The following is an 18,255-nucleotide window of genomic DNA, read 5'->3' as shown; positions in this document are numbered from 1 at the left end:
TTGGGGTGTATTTTCCAGTTCTTGACTATCAGATGAGTTAGAGAGACAGGGTGGGTGAGGTAATATCTTTTATTGGACCGACTTCTGTTGATAAGAGAGGCAGGCAAGCTTTTGAGCTACACAGAGCACTACCTTTCCCAGACCTGAAGAAGAGTTCTGCATGGCTCGAAAGCTTGTCTTTCTCTCCAGCAGAAGTTGGTCCAGTAAAAGATACTACTTCATCCATCTTGTCTCTCTAATATCCTGAAACCGACATGGCTACATCTATCAGATGTGTTGTAACACTCAATGGAACAACTGGAATCCCTGCACACAAAAGAGGACAAAGACTGTGTGGGGCTAATACTACCAAAGGGGGCAGACTGCCTGTGCTGAACTGCTTAAGGAATGTAACAGCGACTTGGCTTCCCACCTTGAGAAGGCATCACCCTGTTGAGCCAGTGCAGCTCCATATGAACCTCAACGGGGGGTTGGGGGGGGGGACACAGTTGCCAAAAATCACTGTTGAGCCCATACTGATCACCTCTCCGATTCATAACAGCTGGAGAAGGGGGAATACACATTTTTATAAGATGTGGGTTCCTTAATAGCTCCTAAAGTTACAGTATAAATATAAATGAAGAACCATTGGATGACTTCTCAAGATAGTTGTGGGAGCATTTAGCAGCTTATGGTACCTGTCCAGCATATAGAGATGTTCTGCATTTTTGTTCCTAGGAAAAAAATTAGTTTGAAAACAATTTCACTTACATTCTAGAAAACTCCACTCAACCCCACGTAATGCCCCACTTGGAAAACCTGTTCTGCAGGGGGTCCACCTGGGTGGAGCCAGTGCTCAAATTGCGTGTGCAGGGGCTGTCACAAGGGGTTGCAGACCTGTCAACAAATTCTTTTAATTGAGCCAGGTCGCCGAGTGGTGCACTTTCAAGCACTGTCTTACCAAAGCTGTTGATCTTAGATTATGACAGACCATCCTGTTTTTTTCAGGCCACTTTAAGCACTGTGTGGAGCAGTTTGCAAGTTCAGGGAGTAAGTCAGGGAAGAATTGAATCCTAGATGTTTACCATCTAGCCACTCCCTGAAGGTTAGAAATTTGTGTTTCCCGTACCTGGAACTTAATTCCACTCTAAAATTCAGCCTTTACCCTGTTAAGGCAGAACTACTAATATTGTGTGTGGAATTCATAGTTTAATATGCATACAAATAGAATCACCATGGCCTGTCTGTAAAAGAGATCCAATAAGCAGGACCCTCAAGCTTTTTTTCAGTGGAAAGCAAATGTGTTTTATCACCTTTGGGAATATACAGCTGTGAGCAGGTTTTGAAGTAGCAGAGAATCACATGCAATGGCAGCACTTATGAAAATCAACAGTGACAAAGAATTGGTAAAGAATTTTTTGAGAAAGATAAAATGATTTGGTTTCAGTTAAAAACTCAGAGTCAGGCAAGGTGCATCACTGTTGACTTGCTAAAAGAAAAGGTTGTTTATCGCTAATGTGTGTATTCTAGCAAGAAAATGATTGCCCAGATCAGGCTTTTGACATTCCACAAAACAAAATAAAGCAAGTTGGCTAATGCCAAATGTGACCTTGGGCTTGCTATAAATTTGCATGGTATTTTTGAAAATTAATATTGTTTATATTAATATTCCTTATATCAATGGGAGGCAGCGTGGCCTAATGCATAGTGCACTGGATGAGGACTCAGGAGACCGGAGTTCTATTCTCAGCTTGGCCTCTGGCCTGCTGGGTGACCTCAGGCAAGTCACTTCTCCTCTCTGTGCCTCGCTTTCCCCATCTGTAAAATGGGAATAATGATACTGACGTCCTTTCTAAGGTGCTTCGAGACCTACTGATAAAAAGTTTTATATAAAAGGTAGGTATTATTGATATATATACGAATTATTGTGTGTCATCTTACACAAAAATACTGGATTCTGCTTTTTTATGAGATTACTTGAATCAGTGGGCATTTTCATAGTATTCAGACCAAATCAAGTATTTACTTTCTTATTATTGCTTTATCAAATAAAGTAGGAAACTAAAAGTAATTGGCATGCCCCAGATATATGGTACCTAGCATATTCTCTTCCACTGCCTATCTCACAGCTATAGTCTGCCAGCTCTTGTACATACCACAGTAGTTTATGAGGTGGTCTAAACTCCAATTTACAGACGTAAGTTACTACATTTTCCATTATAGCCATTGGCTGGCTCAGCAAAAATGTTAAGCCTTCCCGATCCAACTTCTGTGTTATGCTACAATTCACAACGTTACAGGCTCACATTTCCTTTTCTGAACGCTGACTCTTCTCAGAACCCCATACAGCCCGTCATTCTTGCTTCCCTTCCCGTGCTCAGCGCTCCCCCACTGATACACACGGACTGCTGTTGCTGCCTCGCCCTCAGTGCCAGACCACTGAAGCCTTCAGGCAGGATTCTCATAAATGCTCAGTATCTGCTTAACTTTGCTCTGATTTAAGTAAACAGTAAAGCTTCTATGGGAGAAAAATTAGACCAACAAGGAGTGCTTTTGAAAACCCCAAAGCACACCTCTTGTGGTAAAGGAGAGAGTACTCACCTTGTGCAGTAACTGGAGTTCTTTGAGATGTGTCCCCCCTGAAGAGTGCTCCACTTCATGTGTGCATGAGTCCACACTGATGGGAGATTTTTGGTAGCAGCACCCATTTGGCTCATTCATACACCCTGTGCATCCCCATGTCCAGTAAGGATATATAGGGCTGTGCAGAAGAATTCCCCTTAGTTCCTTCTCTACCAGAAAGTCCCACAGAGGAAAATCTGAAGCAGACTGAATGGAGAGCAGATAGGGGGACACACTGGAAGAACTCCAGTTACTGCACAAAGTGAATAACCTCTTCTTCATCAAGAAGCGTCCCTACGGGTGCTCCACTTTAGGCGACTCCTGAGCAGTATCCGCAACACAGAGGAGGAGCTTTGGAGCAGAGTCTAATACTGAAGGCCGAACTGTGTTGCCAACTGCAGCATCTGATATAGAAGCATGCACCAAAACACAGACCTTGGAGACAGGTATGTATTGAAAGTTGAGGTTGCAGCTCTGCAAATTTCAGCAACTGGTACATCCTTGAATAATGCTATAGAAGTAGATTGCGACCTTGTAGAATGGGCTAACTCCCTAGAAGGGGGCTGAATGTTGGCAGAATCATAACATGAAATAATACACCTTGAGAATCTCTGAGTGGAGACTCTGGATCCTTTGGATTGGAGCACAACTGAAACAAACCGATTGGAAGACTTTCAGAATGGTTTGGTTCTGTCCAGATAGAAGGTTAACACCTTTCTAACATCCAAGGTAAGGAAGGCAGCTTCCTGCCCAGTCTGATGTGGCTTCAGGAAAAAATCTGGAAGATGAATGGTCGGGGGGGGGGGGGGGCGTCCATAGGAGGAGGCAGACACTGTTGGTCACACTGGACAGTTGGAAGTCAAGGTCATCTGTCCTCTGTTCTCTTAGTATGGGTAGGAGAGTGGAATCTTGCTGAGTAGACAGGAGATCCCTGAACCAAAATCTGTTAATCAGGAGACTCATCCTCAACATATTCCAAGGGAGGTGAGGTGATACCTGTTTACCCTGGATGGCTGATGCTGGTGAAGTAAGTGGTCTCAATAAAAAACGTGGGGTCAGTGAAGATCTTCATGTGGACAGCTGTACAGCACCGGTAAGTAATGGTGACTCTGGCTCATTCGACACCAAGAGATACCTTGAATAAGCTCCTGTGATGTAAACGGGATGCGAGTATAATCCACTGGAGGCTGGTGTCAGTACCAATGTAGGGACCAGTCTGGAATGTAACAGTGCTACGGATACTGGATGCTTTTAGCAAATACGTTCAGATTCGGACTCAGATGGTACTGATGTAGTGGTCTGGGGCATGGGTGTAGGTACCAAGAATACTGAAAAGTCTGGTGATGCAGAAGTTTTTGAAGTGGAATGTTAACTTGTACGTGCATGACCACCTGACGTGGAAGTCTTTGGTACTGAATCCAGTTTAGTGGTAGTGTGGCTCTTAGAGAAAGTCTCAGACATCTTTACAGTATTGGAATCACTCAGAACCTCAATAGAACTCCACTTTGGGACCTGAGGTCTTCAGGACATTCTCTGTCTGTGACCAAGACTTCTTCGAAGCCTTAGACCAGCTTATAGAACACTCCTGCTCCCTTGTTGGTACCCACAGTGTTAGCATTTGAAGGTCTCAGTACCATGGGCAAGGATTCAGGTGCCGCATCCCTCTAGGTTTTCAGTGAACAAGAACCAGAGGTGGACAGGGTACCAGCCATTGTAATCAACGAGGCTCTTGGTTACTGAGATCCTGTGGTACATGGGGCTCTAAATGTCCTCTCAGGCCAGTGTACAGGGGAGTTCTTGGAGCCAGAGTCGGAAGCCAGTCCTAGGTCTTGTTCCATCATCAACAGTTTAAATTTTATTTCTGTTTTTAAGAGATCTGCTCTTGAAGGAGGAGCAGATCTTACACTTGCCTGGTATATAGGGTCTCCCAAAGGACGGAGACACCGAGAGCGTCACTAACCAGGATGGCTTCCTGAGAAGGAAAGACCGCACTTATAGCCTGGGGATCCCAGCATCCCCCAGATAATGAAAAAGTCCAGAACCACCCCTCACTTGGGAAAGAGCAAATTAAGAGGAAACAACAGACTCCAAAACTAGTATTTACAACTAAGCTAAACTATCTATCTAAACAACATCTAAATTTAAGTGCGGCAAAGAGTCCTGTGGCACCTTATAGACTAACAGACGTATTGGAGCATCCGACGAAGTAGGTATTCACCCACGAAAGCTCATGCTCCAATAAGTCTATAAGGTGCCACAGGACTCTTTGCTGCTTTTACAGATCCAGACTAACATGGCTACCCCTCTGATGCCTAAATGTAAGTGAAACAGGCACGCTCAATGCTCTGTTTCAGGATGAAGGGAGTTGAGAAGTAACTAAAAATGGTTTGCCAGTGCAACCCTATTTATGCTCCATACAGGACCCAAGGATGTGTAGGGTGCAGGTGTGGACTGAAAGCAGAATGCTACCAAAATTCTCTAATCAAAGACACATGGGGATGCATGGGTACCTGAAGCCTTAGACCACAGGGACCCTACTTGAAGAAGAAGGTTTTGTTGTTAGTATTGATGAAGATCCTCAAAACATGATCATTCTGCTAGGCACTGCATAAAGGAAGAGACTGCTCGTGCCCTGAAGAACATAAAGTCAAATACCCCGATCCTGCAAGTTGCTCTGAGCAAGTTGCTCATCACCCACTGTCTTCAGTGCGGTTCGACCACACTTAGGTCAGCCATGTGGATCAAGACCTATGGATTTTTTTAAAAAATGAAGGGAGGCTAAATGGGATACAACATACTGACAATAGGTAATGGGGATGACAGGCATTAGTTTTGGTAATTCCAGCTGTTTTTTTTCCCGTATAGCCCCAGAAAAGGAGACATAAGTAGGGGAAGGATATAAAAATAGGTACAATATTTATATGCATTCTATATACATGCATGCTGAAGACTCATGAACAATTGGGTAACATATGGTAGGAGTGAGTCTTAGTAGGGATTTGAAGGACCTGACAAGACTAGTATGGGACAGGTGTTTCACTACACTTTACTTAGAATCTTCTTCTCTATCTGTTAAGAATTACACTGCCAATATGCTACAGCTATATGCCCACAAATCAACTAGACAGACAACCAGTGGCCTGATTTCTAGAGATGCTGAGGGCCATCAAATCCTACTGAAATCAGTAGGAGCTGTAGATTAGCAACCCCTTTGAAAATCAGGCCCCTAATTAATATTTTGCACCTACAAATTCATTGTGGGCAGAAGTGTAGGCCTACTTATTTGCAGGTACAAAATTCCAGATGCATTAATGGAGGCAGAGTAATGCTTCAGGTAAATACCAAGCCCAGATAGCACGTTAAAGTCAGTTAAAAAAATAAATAAAAATATAACAAGGTGTGGACATGCAGGAAGGCTGCTCTTTAAAATGTTTTTAAATAGTGCTTTTTGCTGAGAACTGTATTCTCAGAAATATTTGTGGGCTCTGTGCAATGCTTTGGACGGGCAACTAGTAATCAGATTCTTGTCTGCTTTAGCTTTCTTAAAAGCAGAAATCTACATTCTTAGCCATTTCACAGGCCTATGAGAATCCAGACACTTTTTAAATGGAATAAAATTATTAGGCAAACTATATGCAAAATGATAATTTAAGGAATGGCTAAAGATATCCAAAATAATGTAGTTTAAATACAAGAAGTGGTTCAAATCCAGTATCACTTTACTACAAGATTTAAATGCCTGTGACCACCTTATTTATCATGGAAAATATGCCTAGCAGCTATCATATTGCAGTCTTTTGACGGTTATGTAGCACTTGTGTATAAATAAAAAGAATGTACCTTATTCATTTATCTTTATCTTCTTTGTCATCAGAGTTACTCGACTTGTTTAAATCTTTAAGCTAATGTTTAAAGATGTCATTTGGAAATCTCAAACTGTACATTTTCGCTCTATGTGGTACACCCTACCTCCTGTTCTCACATATACGTACAGATGACTATAGCACAGAATCTCATGTTTCATGCAGTAAACGAGTTTGTGGGAATTACCATATAAACATCAGGTGAAAATGACATCTGGAAAGGGAGTCATTAAAGTATATTTATCAAATAACTTCTGCTAAGTGGAACTGGCTCCGGGAAGTTTTTGCTGTTTGTTTGCACACAACCGGAGTCTGTTCCTTTTTCCATTGGATGTCAACTGGAGATTGATCCATTGTTCAGGCAGACTGGATTTACACTCATGTAACTCCAATGGAGTTACTCTTGATTTACGTGTCAGAGGAAAATCATCCCCAAATTTGGTGTATTTTAAAATGGCTGTTGAAAAGACAAAGTGCTCAATATGCATAGTTAAACACACCTTTCAAAGCTAAGCAATCATTCTTTTGAACAGGATATGTCACTTTGTTTCCTGTTTTGAACACTTATTCAATGATGATTTTTGGCTGGCTAGTCTAAACCAGGTTTATCAAATATTAAAAAAGTGAAAATATGTGAAGAGTCAGGTTTGAGGTAAAATTTCAGTCTGTCTCAGCTACCATGGCTGAGAAATTGTGGATCTCTCTCTCTCTCTCTCTCTCTCTCTCACCTTAGTAAACTTCTACACTTACATATACAGCTCAGGTGGTCATGTGCCCAACTTTATCATTTGCATATGCAAATACACATATGAGCTTGTGTGCAAAGGTATATACTTGAAAACTGTGGGGGCCATTTGGAAATTCGATCCTATATTTGAAGATGTTTTTCAAAAGAAATAATAATCCATTGTATTAAAATATGCTGATTTGCTTTCCATAAACATTCCAGAATTCCTTGGTAAATTATTAGGAGATGAAATGACAAACTGATTCCATCTCATAACATGAATCCCAGCAAATATGCAATCAGTCTGAGAGATTCAAGGATTACTCCCACAACAGTGAGCTTTACAGTTCTGTGCAATGTGTGAGAGCTGGCAGTGAGCTAATTAATGTATAGGTTTCAGAGTAGCAGCCGTGTTAGTCTGTATTCGCAAAAAGAAAAGGAGTACTTGTGGCACCTTAGAGACTAACCAATTTATTTGAGCATAAGCTTTTGTGAGCTACAGCTCACTTCATCTGATGCATAAAAGTGGAAAATGCAGTGAGGATGTTTTTATACACACAGACCATGAAAAAATGGGTGTTTATCACTTCAAAAGGTTTTCTCCCCCCATCCCACTCTCCTGCTGGTAATAGCTTATCTAAAGTGATCACTCTCCTTACAATGTCATCCTTTGGCAGCTATAGGTGGGCTCCAAGCCTGAGCGAGATTAGTTGGCATCAATTACTGCCATTGAAATAGGTCTCTAAAATGTATGGGGAGAGGGGAACCCTGCGGCCCCAGCCCCTTCTGAGTTTTTTATTTGTCTAGAAAAGGAAGAGGATCCAAAACGCTGCAAAGGGCCAGGTGAGGTAATGCAAAGATAACAGGTTACACTGTCCAAAAGGACTGAAGTGTAACTTCAAAAGAGTCCTGTTCTGAAAGAGTTGTGTGAGCTTCCTGGCTATACCCCAAAGGGTCTAGATTGCAAGAAGTTCTAATCCACTGACCCATAACAGAGTTAACGTTAACATTTTCAAAGGCAGCCACACATGCCCCCTCACCTCTCAGTCCAACCTACGTTACATTAACGAAGTGATCGTGTTCGGGTTTGACCCAAGAACATCTTTCTATAGATTAAAGTGACATCATATCACCTTTATAACAAAATGCCATCTCTATGGACTCGCAGTGACATTGTTTTGGGCCATCCAATCTGTGGGTAACATGAAGGTATCGGCAGTGGTCTAGTAAACTGCTTTTCATGGTACCTCCTAAAAAAATTACTGCATCCCTTGTGAATTTATTCTTGAATGCCTGTCTAGTGCTACACCATGTATCATCTTGTCAACACTCACTGCCAGAGTGGAGGCAGTTCCCTTCAACAGTCTGATTTCCCCCAGCCTACCACACTCCTGTATTCTGCATCTCTCCCTAATTCAAAACTTTTTCTGTGTTGGCTTTTTTCCTTCTGCTCCATGTCCTTTCCATTTAGTGCTCATCTTTCTTATCTTCCTAACACCTCTCTAGCTATCATCTCCATCTCTCTCTCTCTGGCATGCCATTATTTTGTCTTCTTTCCCTTTGTTTCTTCTCCCTTTTTCTTAGAAGTTCAATAGTCACTCACAGTGCAGAGCAAATCAAAGCTTATCCCTGTGAAGTAGGTAGAGATCTGTCCTTTCAGCCGACTCCTCTAGAGCCCTTACATATTTTAGGCAGTCACTAAGAGGATGTGTATGTGTCAGTCACTTCTGAAGCATTGTGATCTCTGAGCACTCTCTCTCAAAGCAGACCCCCCCCAACTTTTGTCTTGGGAAGTAGCACCATTTCACCTAACCTCTATGTGACACCTTGAATATTAGATGTTTAGATGCATCCTACTCCATTTATCTAAATCTAACACTTAGTGTCACCCACTGTATTAGAATTATTTGAGGGTATCCATAAGCACTGAACAAGGATGATCCAGTCAACACAGTATACTTGGACTTTCAGAAAGCCGTTGACAAGGTCCCTCGCTAAAAGCTCTTAAGCAAACTGAGCAGTCATGGAATAAGAGGGAAGGTCCTTTCATGGATCAGTAATTGCGTAAAAGACAGGAAACAAAGGGTAGGAATAAATGGTCAGTTTTCACAATGCAGAGAGGTAAACAGTGGGGTCCCCCAAAGGCATTTTATACAATTTTGATTGGGAGAGAAGACTGTCTATGCAATCGCAAACACAAGGAAAGCTGTCCATGAGGAAATTTCTCCATTAAGATGAGTTCCACATTATGAAGTTTAGGAACCTCATGTGGCTACTGCAAATGTCACATGTTATGTATGGTGGAATTTGATACTGGGGTTTGTTCCCACCCTTCCTCCATGGGAACTGCAATTGGGTTAGGGAATTCTCAGCTTTCCAATATCCATACGACTCCCTGCGCATTAGGGCTGCTTCTGACACACCTGAAACTCCTTCCAGGAGACAGAACTATGTGAAGGTTTTACTCAATAGTGGGGCAACCAGTGTCAGCTGACGCAGCCCATAGCTAACCTGTTCTCTGGGGTCACCCAAGTGCAGCCTCCTTTACATATTGGTAACATTGCTGCTGTAAACATGGTCTGAATAGTAACATTCTGAGACCTCAGCTGTAATCAAAGTCGTATCCATGTAAAAGCAGCAACATTACAACTAGATCACAATACTATAGTACATTACAACACAACTACAATGACTAGGAACCAAAACTTCCAAACTGCACCTTTCACAATGGAAACACACTGCTTCTGTTCAAAACCTCATTCAAACGGACACAGAACTAGCTTTTTTTCCAATATAACACATGAAAGTTATAGTTGTCTCTTCTTCTCCCCCTCCCCCCTTTAAGGAGAAACTGTTCCCCCATCTCTGACAGCTTCCACCTCCCTTGTTGACCAACTGCACAGACTTGCTGCTCCCGCCAGCCACTGATCAGTGGGAAGCAGAAATGAAGTCTGCTTCCTGCTGTGCAGTAGAGAAAAGAACAAAGAGCCAGCTTGGCAGGAGACCTGGAGTGGGAAAGGGAGTTTCCCGGGGAACAGGATGCCACTATCCAGAGTCCAACAAATGAAATATACTTTATAAATGTATTTGTTCTTATTTCTAGGTTTATCTTACGTGGGAGAAGATTGCAGCATACAAAAGATGGGTAAAACAAACCGCTCTCATTTTGTCCCTGGTTACACAACCGATAGTATGCATTGTTGCCAAGTTTCCCGATATTTGGTATTTCTCCCTGATTCTGGGGCATTTTTGAGCGTCTCAGCTTTCATTTATAAACAAGGGAACAAACATCAAAAGTTTCTAGCCCTCAGTTGTGGGGAGAACAGCTTGAAAACCCAAATGCACCCCATATTTTTTAATTTGGTAAAAATCTCATGGTTTTTTGGGCCTGACTCATGGTTTTTTGAATGCTTGGAGGTTCAAAGGCCTCATCTATGTCACAAGGTGTTTCGGTTTTACTGAAGGTGTGTTTTTAAATTGATTAGTTAAACCATGCAAACTACCTGTGTATGGACACTCAAATTAGTTTGATTTTATACTGATTTATCTTAAGTCGGTCAGCAATCAACTTGAGCTAAATCAGTATCAGCCAGATTTAAGACTATAAGGCCCTAAGACTCCAGGGCACTATTGAAATGAATGGGAGTTTCATCTCTGATTTAATGGTGCCAATATTTCACTTTTTGTTTGTTTGTTTACAAAAGTGGTGGTGCACGCAGTTATTTAATTTGCCATGTGAGTTCTTACCAGGCTTAGCCACTCATGAAATGCCGTTCCCTTGCCTCCCTATTGAGCAAAACAAGCTGTTGCTGAGCTGCTGGTGAGTCCTAATGGGAGTGGATGGACTTGCCCCATGTGGACCAGAAGACTCTCTCTCAGACTGATGGCAGAGGCCTGTGACAAGAAACTGCTGCCGTATTGAGAGAACTTTTGCATGTGGAGTCCCACAAAGTACTTTCCTATGCTCTACCTTATTCAATTTATATGTTAAACCTCTAGAGATGCCTTGGACTTCTACAACAAACACAGGTAGTGTCATTGGCAATCCTTCCTGGGCCCTGAAGGACACCAGAACCTAGATGAACAGCTGTCTGAAACTTAAACCAGGCAAGACGGAAATATTTTGAAAAACTGGACAAAAACATAATATTGCCAACAACTGAGGGGCATCAGTTACTCAACTGCAAAATGGTACAGCATGCAATCTCAGAGTCTTTCTCTGCGCCTAGACACTAAAACGACTGATATCCTACATAACAAGATAAAGATCCTACTTTAAAGATAGAAAGTGATAGGATCTTGGTTTTATCACCTTTGAATGATAACACCCTGCAGGACATTGATTCTTTACTGATGCTGAGGAAAGAATTTCACCTTCTGAATCACAAACACGACTTCCTATATAGGACCCGGCTTCTAGATGGTCTCCCTTTCATGCGTTAACCAGGCTTAATCTGGCTTAGCTCTGTGATATCCATTGCCGAAGATCTATCAAGATCACAGCCTGAGGTGGTAGAACTGCAGATCAGTAGGTATTTATTGTATGTAGCTTTGTTTGCACTGCACAGCAAAACTAATTATTGGGATTTCTAAGACAGCAAAATGAATTAATACCGATTTAAAAACAGGTGTTTTCAGCTCCAATTAGCAAATTACCTTTATCCGCAAGGGGTAAAACCGGAAAACTTCTAAAATAGACAGGTGTGCAAATTAGCCCTAAAAGCATCCAGATTAGAGCTCCTTGAAAAAAACTCTACATGATCAACCAATGCTTTTCTTCACAATACTGTTGCTCTAGGGGCTGGTGATACTGTTATGCTTTAATTCACCATAAATCATGTAGGCTTGGGAGCCCACCGGCTTAGGAAGAAAACCCATCATGATACTAATTATACAAATATCAAACCTTCAGAGCACAAATCACAAAAAGTGATTAAACATTAATGTTTTTGCAATCTAATTACTATATATTAAGCCTGATCATTTAGAACAGTTGCATAGCCAGAATCCTTGAGTTCCCCTGTTCTTTTAGAGTAAGGGAGGAGTGGAAATAAAACAGGACATTTTTGGTACTAAGAAGCGATCTGGTATTTGAATTTGAACGTATCTGTCTGAAATATCTTATTTCCTTATTCAAAAGTCCTATTGAACTTAATAGAGAATGAGAACCTTTCTCCAAAGTTTAATCTAATCCTGTAGAATTCTATTGCAAGATATAATTCTCCATTGAATTTATTAGGTTGGATTAAACATTTTACAATTAGGATATAAGTCTCTATCGAATTGTTTTTAGAGGAATTGCTGCAGAATCCTTTTCGATTTCTATAGATTACTGTTGGTTTCATCCCTATTATATTCTATAGGAAATTTTCCATGAAGGACAGATCAGTTTTTCACTGTCACATAATACACACCATCACGCTGGTAGCAAGTAAGAGGAACCAGAACAAATCTTCCAACCCATTCTTACTTTAAAGCAGTTTTTAAAAAAATTACCCAAATGTTGTGGTTTAGAGAGCTACTTACAGGTTAGCGTGCAGGTAAACAGACAATAAAATACACAGGCAGGAATGCATGTTTTTAGGTGCAGCAGTGTTATCTACAAGTCCATGTACAGATATTTGCTGCAGTGTCGTTATACACGGAAAGGTTCAAAAGTAGTTGCTGTAGACGTGTATATGCCAGTAGGTGTATGGTTCTTTGATGTGTAATACTCAAGCAAGTGTGCTTTACTCATTTAAGGGACAAATAAGGGCCTGAATGCATTGAATATTGTACTGTTCTTCTGTGTGGAGCAGAATAAGGGGAGCCAGAGCTCTAGGGAGGTTTCTGAAGATGTGGACACTGGATCTTCAGCTATGGAGAGTCACTAGTGAACTCCACCCCCACGTGGGGGGAAGGCTGTTGCAGGCAACGGGGCTCCTCTTCCACCTCTGGGGGTACGCTTCCTCCCCTACCCAACCCCAATCTCCACAGACAGTTAACTTGGGGTAGGGTAGGGATGTGAAATTGCAGATGGATTTTCCCCTTATAATTAGTAAGAACCTAAGTGTTCAAAACTGACGAGTGACTTCGGCTGCTCCACCTAAGGTGCTTTAAAAAGGGCCTGTTTTTCAGAAAATGCTGCAGTCCCATCATCTAAAGAAACGGGTCTTTTTAAGGTGTTTCAACCTGAGCACCTAAAACAACTAGCCACTCTTGAAAATGTAGGTTCAGAAAGTTAAGATTATGCCATTTTAATCTAACTATATATAGTCCCACCAAAGTCTCTGGTGTGAGCCTCCAAATCAGTTTTCTGCCCAATAAAACACTGTGCATGATGCTTTTCTTGATAAAATGTTAGTATGGTGCTGTGACGGTAGTTTTAAAAATGAGTGAGAAGTGACTAAGGAAATCAAATCAAATACAAAGGTTTTCCACATTGCGCAGGACCTCTCTCTCTAGGGACAAGTCTACAACACAGCTCTTACAGAGGCACAGCCGCAGCGATGCCACTGTAGCGTAGACATGCTGCAGCATCGGACGGAGGTTTTCCTTCACTGTAGTAAATCCACCCCATTGAGAGGCAGTAGCTGAGTCGATGGAAGAATTCTTTCATTCACCTAGCTGTGTCTACAGCGGGGGCTAGGTTGAACTATGCTGCACAGAGCATGAAATTTTCCACAGCCCTGAGCTATGTAGGTAGGTCAACCTATGTTTTAGGCAATAATCAGGCCTACGTCTTCATATCCAGGCCTTGTCTGAATCTTGCAAATAACATTGCTAAGAGAGTGCTGATTTTGACAAATATAATCTTGCACCACTCACATCTATTCAGAATGCTGCTGCAAAGACCACAGCACCCCTCTCAATAAATCCCTCCAGTGGTTCACTCTTTTCTATCACATAACACATATGATGCTTGTCTTCACTTTCAAGGCCCTTCATGGCCTATCGCTTCCCCACCTATCATCTCTTACTCAGTATTGCCAAGGTTGACTCCCACTTCTGATTGGCCCATTATTCCATTCTCCATCACCCACTTGTTACATTTTCAATCAAGCACCTTCATGTTTTGTTCTATGCTGCCCCTCATGCTTGGCAGAGGTCCCTGTAAACATTTGCAAAGCTACTTTATCAGCCTCCTACAGATCCCTCCTTTAAACTCTTCTCTGCTGTGAGACCTAAAAAAAATTTGACACCAGTTAGGCCACTGGTGTGCTGAGACGACTGCTGACCCATACTGTCTCATTGTTTCCTAGTACTCTCCCATCTGTCTGCCTGTTTCCCTCTGTTGTCTCTTGTCTCATACTGAGGGTAGGTCTACCCTTACTGGCAATTGATTTAGTGGGTCTAGTAAAGACCCACTAAATCAACCACAGATCGCTGTCCCGTTGACTCCGATATTCCACCGGAATGAGAAGCATAAGTAAGTCGACCCAGCACGGTGTAGACACCGCAGAGCTAGAGTTGCATAACTTAGGCCGACTTACCCCTGTAGTGTAGACGTGGCCTGAGATTGTAAGCTCCTTAGGGCAGGGAGCATCTTTTTTTGTTCTCTGTTTGTACAGTGCTTAGCACAATGGGGTCCTGGTGGGTAACCAGTGCTTCTAAGCACTAAGGTAATACACATAAATAATAGTAATTAATGAAATGTTAATAAGACATTGTAATATCAGTACATGAATTAAACTTGAAGCGAATAGCTGACAAATCTAGGTAGAAATGGTGTGTTGTCACAGGCTCTTTATAGTACCACATGCTACTGCTTATGATATCCAGTGCAAACACTCAAAGATTAGCTGGATCTCCTAGATTCAGGGTATAGGATAATGTTGGTTATTGCAAGACCATCTGGTATGGACTGTAGCCTTTCCTATAGACATTTTGTTTAGGGATTTATGGACCTGCAGTGTGAGCCCTTCAGTTTGTGCCCATTTGCTATGTATTTTTCTCTGGCTGAGATGCTGTAGCATCAGGGAACATGAACCTTTTAACTCCTGGGGCTTATTTTGCCCCATTTGGCACATGGAGGTGCAGTCAGCAACACAAAGCATCTTTGGGGGTAAGGCAGGATTCCTGCTGCTGCCATCCTGCAGGGCTTGGGCTGCGGGATAGCAGGTTTAATTTGCTGTCAGGGCTCCATAGATACATCACTGATGGACTGCATATACTGAAGCAGCACAGCCCATGGCCATGCCTTCTTCCCAGCCAGCACTGCCCCCCCGCAGATGGGACACTGTGGCCACTTTCTACTATTGCAATATCCCTCTGGAGACTTCTCTCTGCCAAGGACTTGTCATCCTGGCAGAAATGGCATGACACTGGGGGGCGAATCTGGCCCTTGGAAGCCCAGACAGCATAAGACCATACAAATCATGATGGCTATTTGGACCTTCTGTTGTCTCCTATCTGTAACAAAATATTGTAGAGGAAGACGGTTTTGTAGAAGAAACGGTTCAGATTTTGTTGATCTCTTTCCCAAAATCATGACAATATATTTAAAGGTGTAGAGTTTTTGTAAGACAGTCATGTACACACGACAATTATAAAGGTATTGTACTTTGGTTACACACTCCCTAGACAATGAATTACAGTAACCCCATCTAGGGTGACCAGACAGCAAGTGTGAAAAATCAGGACGGGGGTGGAGGGTAATAGGAGCCTATATAAGAAAAAGACCCAAAAATCGGGATATCTGGTCACCCTAACCCAGTCAATAGTGCAGAAATATTCAGGCACCAGAAGAAAACGGACAACAAATGTCTATAGGACTAACTGCATTAGTGTAATTTAATTCCCCAAAATAAAGAGGAAGAATTGAATTACTGGAAGCAATAGTTTGGCAAGTTTGGCTTTGGTTGCTAGAGATATGCAAAGTCATTACTTAAGAATATCATTAATTATGATCAAATCATGAGCAAATTGACTGATAGCTGTTAATTAGGCTTATGTGCACAGGAATACAAGAAAAGCAATAACATTAGTGCAGCCTATAAACATGGGACTGTTTGTACAATACTGCTATACACAAGAGAGGTGGGTGATGGAAAGGGTAAAATATATGTGTATGCATGAGCTTATGCCAATATATTGTACAGTCTTCACCAACAACAAGCATTCTGGTTTCTCAAACAAATTCTTTTGGGGCTGAAACTTTTCACGTTTGGTCTCAACTCCATGATGATAGTTATATATTTATTTTTTAAATGTAAGCAAATACAGGACCCAGTCCTGCACCCAGTGGGGTGGATGTGGCCCTGGGTCATCCATTTTAATGATACATCATCACAATGGTTTCTTCTAGCTTTGGAATCTATGAACTTTCCAGTTGTGCATGTGAGTGGGTGGAGGGGCAGGATACACTTTTCTTCTGTGAAGTCTCAGGCTTGTATAACTCAAAGATGTCTCGAGGTGCACATGATTTCAGCAGATGGGCTCGGCTGGGCCCCATCAGAGTCAGAGATCACTCAAACCCCACAGCAGAGTATAGACAGAAAGCTCTGGGAGTGGGGAAGTTCCTGAGAGGGGAAAGAAAGGCTCTGGTAAGTCTGCTGGAGCCTTAAGGAATGGGATGAAAGAGAAACAAAGATCTGAATGATGTCAGAACCACAATCCATTTTTATATTATGATTTTCTTGATTTCCTGTTGAGGTGTATGTATCTTTGTATCCCATGCTCTCACCTGCCAATCACCCCACCACATTCAGACATTATACTTAGAAAATGAAAGATGAACTTGCATGAACTGATTTGTTTTATAAACTAGGTTGAAATATGCTACTGTACATGCATGCAAACTTCTTTACTGAGCACTTTAGGTGAATGGATGGAAATGTACATGGCAAGCTCAGTATGATGAGGAACCAACATTGCAATATCAGCAGCAGCATCTCCTGTAAATGTAAACAAGCTTATTTGTCTTAGCAATTCGCTGCACAGGAAGTAGGACTGAACGGACTTGTAGGCTCTGAAGTTTTACATTGTTTTGGTTTTGAGCAGTTATGTCAAAAATAATTCTACATTTGTAAGTTGCACTTTCACCACAAAGAGATTGCATTACAGTACTTGTACAAAGTGAATTGAAAAATATTATTTCTTTTATTTATCTTTTTTACAGTGCAAATATTTGTAATATAAATAATAATATAAAAGTGAACAATCTACACTTTGTATCTGTGTTATAATTGAACTCAATATATTTGAAAATGTAGAAACATCTAAAATATTTATAATAAATTTAAATTGGTTTTCTATTATTAACAGTGCGGTTAATTGTGACTTTTTTTAATCTCACGATTACTTGCGACTTTTAATTGACAGCCCTAATAAAAACACAAAAGTTGGAAACACAGGAATTAGCACCTCTGAAAATCAGGCCCTTGGAATACAGGACTAACCAAGGAACAGGAAAAATTAAAAACTTTTTTCCAAATATTATGAAGAAAAATATATTCATTACAAATTTAATCATGTTTTATAAACATTTGGTACAAAATGGGAATAATTAATTCACAGTGTTCATACCACCACTGCAGTAAAGCAGAGTGGGGGAAAAATCTCGAATAGTCATGCACAGCTCTGACTTAAAAAGCAAATAAAAACAACAAAGCAAAACACTCCAGAGAAGGAAATCAAACCAAAGGATGAAGGAAAATGGACTAATGACTATATCTTACATTTATAGTGGAACATGAGGATACAGAAATGGCTTTTGAAATCATCCTAAGTAAATGCTAACGTGCTTTCATTCAAATAATTGCTACGGAAAATACCTTGATTAAGTAGTGTTAATTAATGATAACATCTGGTTCTTTGAGGGGGAAACAACCTATAGCCAAACAGCGAAATTCAATTAGCAGTTGTTCGCCTAGGTTTCTGTTTATAAATATCATGCTGTCTTGGAAAAGCAATGATCCAAGCTGAGACTCTGATCTCAGTTACTCTATGGTAAATCCTGTGTAACTCCCCCTGAAATTATTTGATTTACTGAGAGAAGAACCTGGCTCTACCATGCACAAATTTTCTACTGATCTGTTTGATTCCCAGTTGTGCCAACCTCAGCCCGTGATCTGTTGGAAAGAA

General features: G+C 41.3%; 1 protein-coding gene across 2 annotated transcripts in view; it reads right to left on the bottom strand.

The window, feature by feature from the left end:
- Positions 1-18,255, bottom strand: part of CA10 (carbonic anhydrase 10) — a 335,728-nt gene that overhangs the window by 93,781 nt on the left and 223,692 nt on the right. The window lies entirely within an intron of this gene.

This window comes from Natator depressus, chromosome 14 (assembly GCF_965152275.1).
Source record: "Natator depressus isolate rNatDep1 chromosome 14, rNatDep2.hap1, whole genome shotgun sequence".
Lineage (NCBI taxonomy): Eukaryota > Metazoa > Chordata > Testudines > Cheloniidae > Natator > Natator depressus.
The sequence above is the reverse complement of the archived record's forward strand: the minus strand, read 5'-3'. Positions and strand labels throughout refer to the sequence as shown.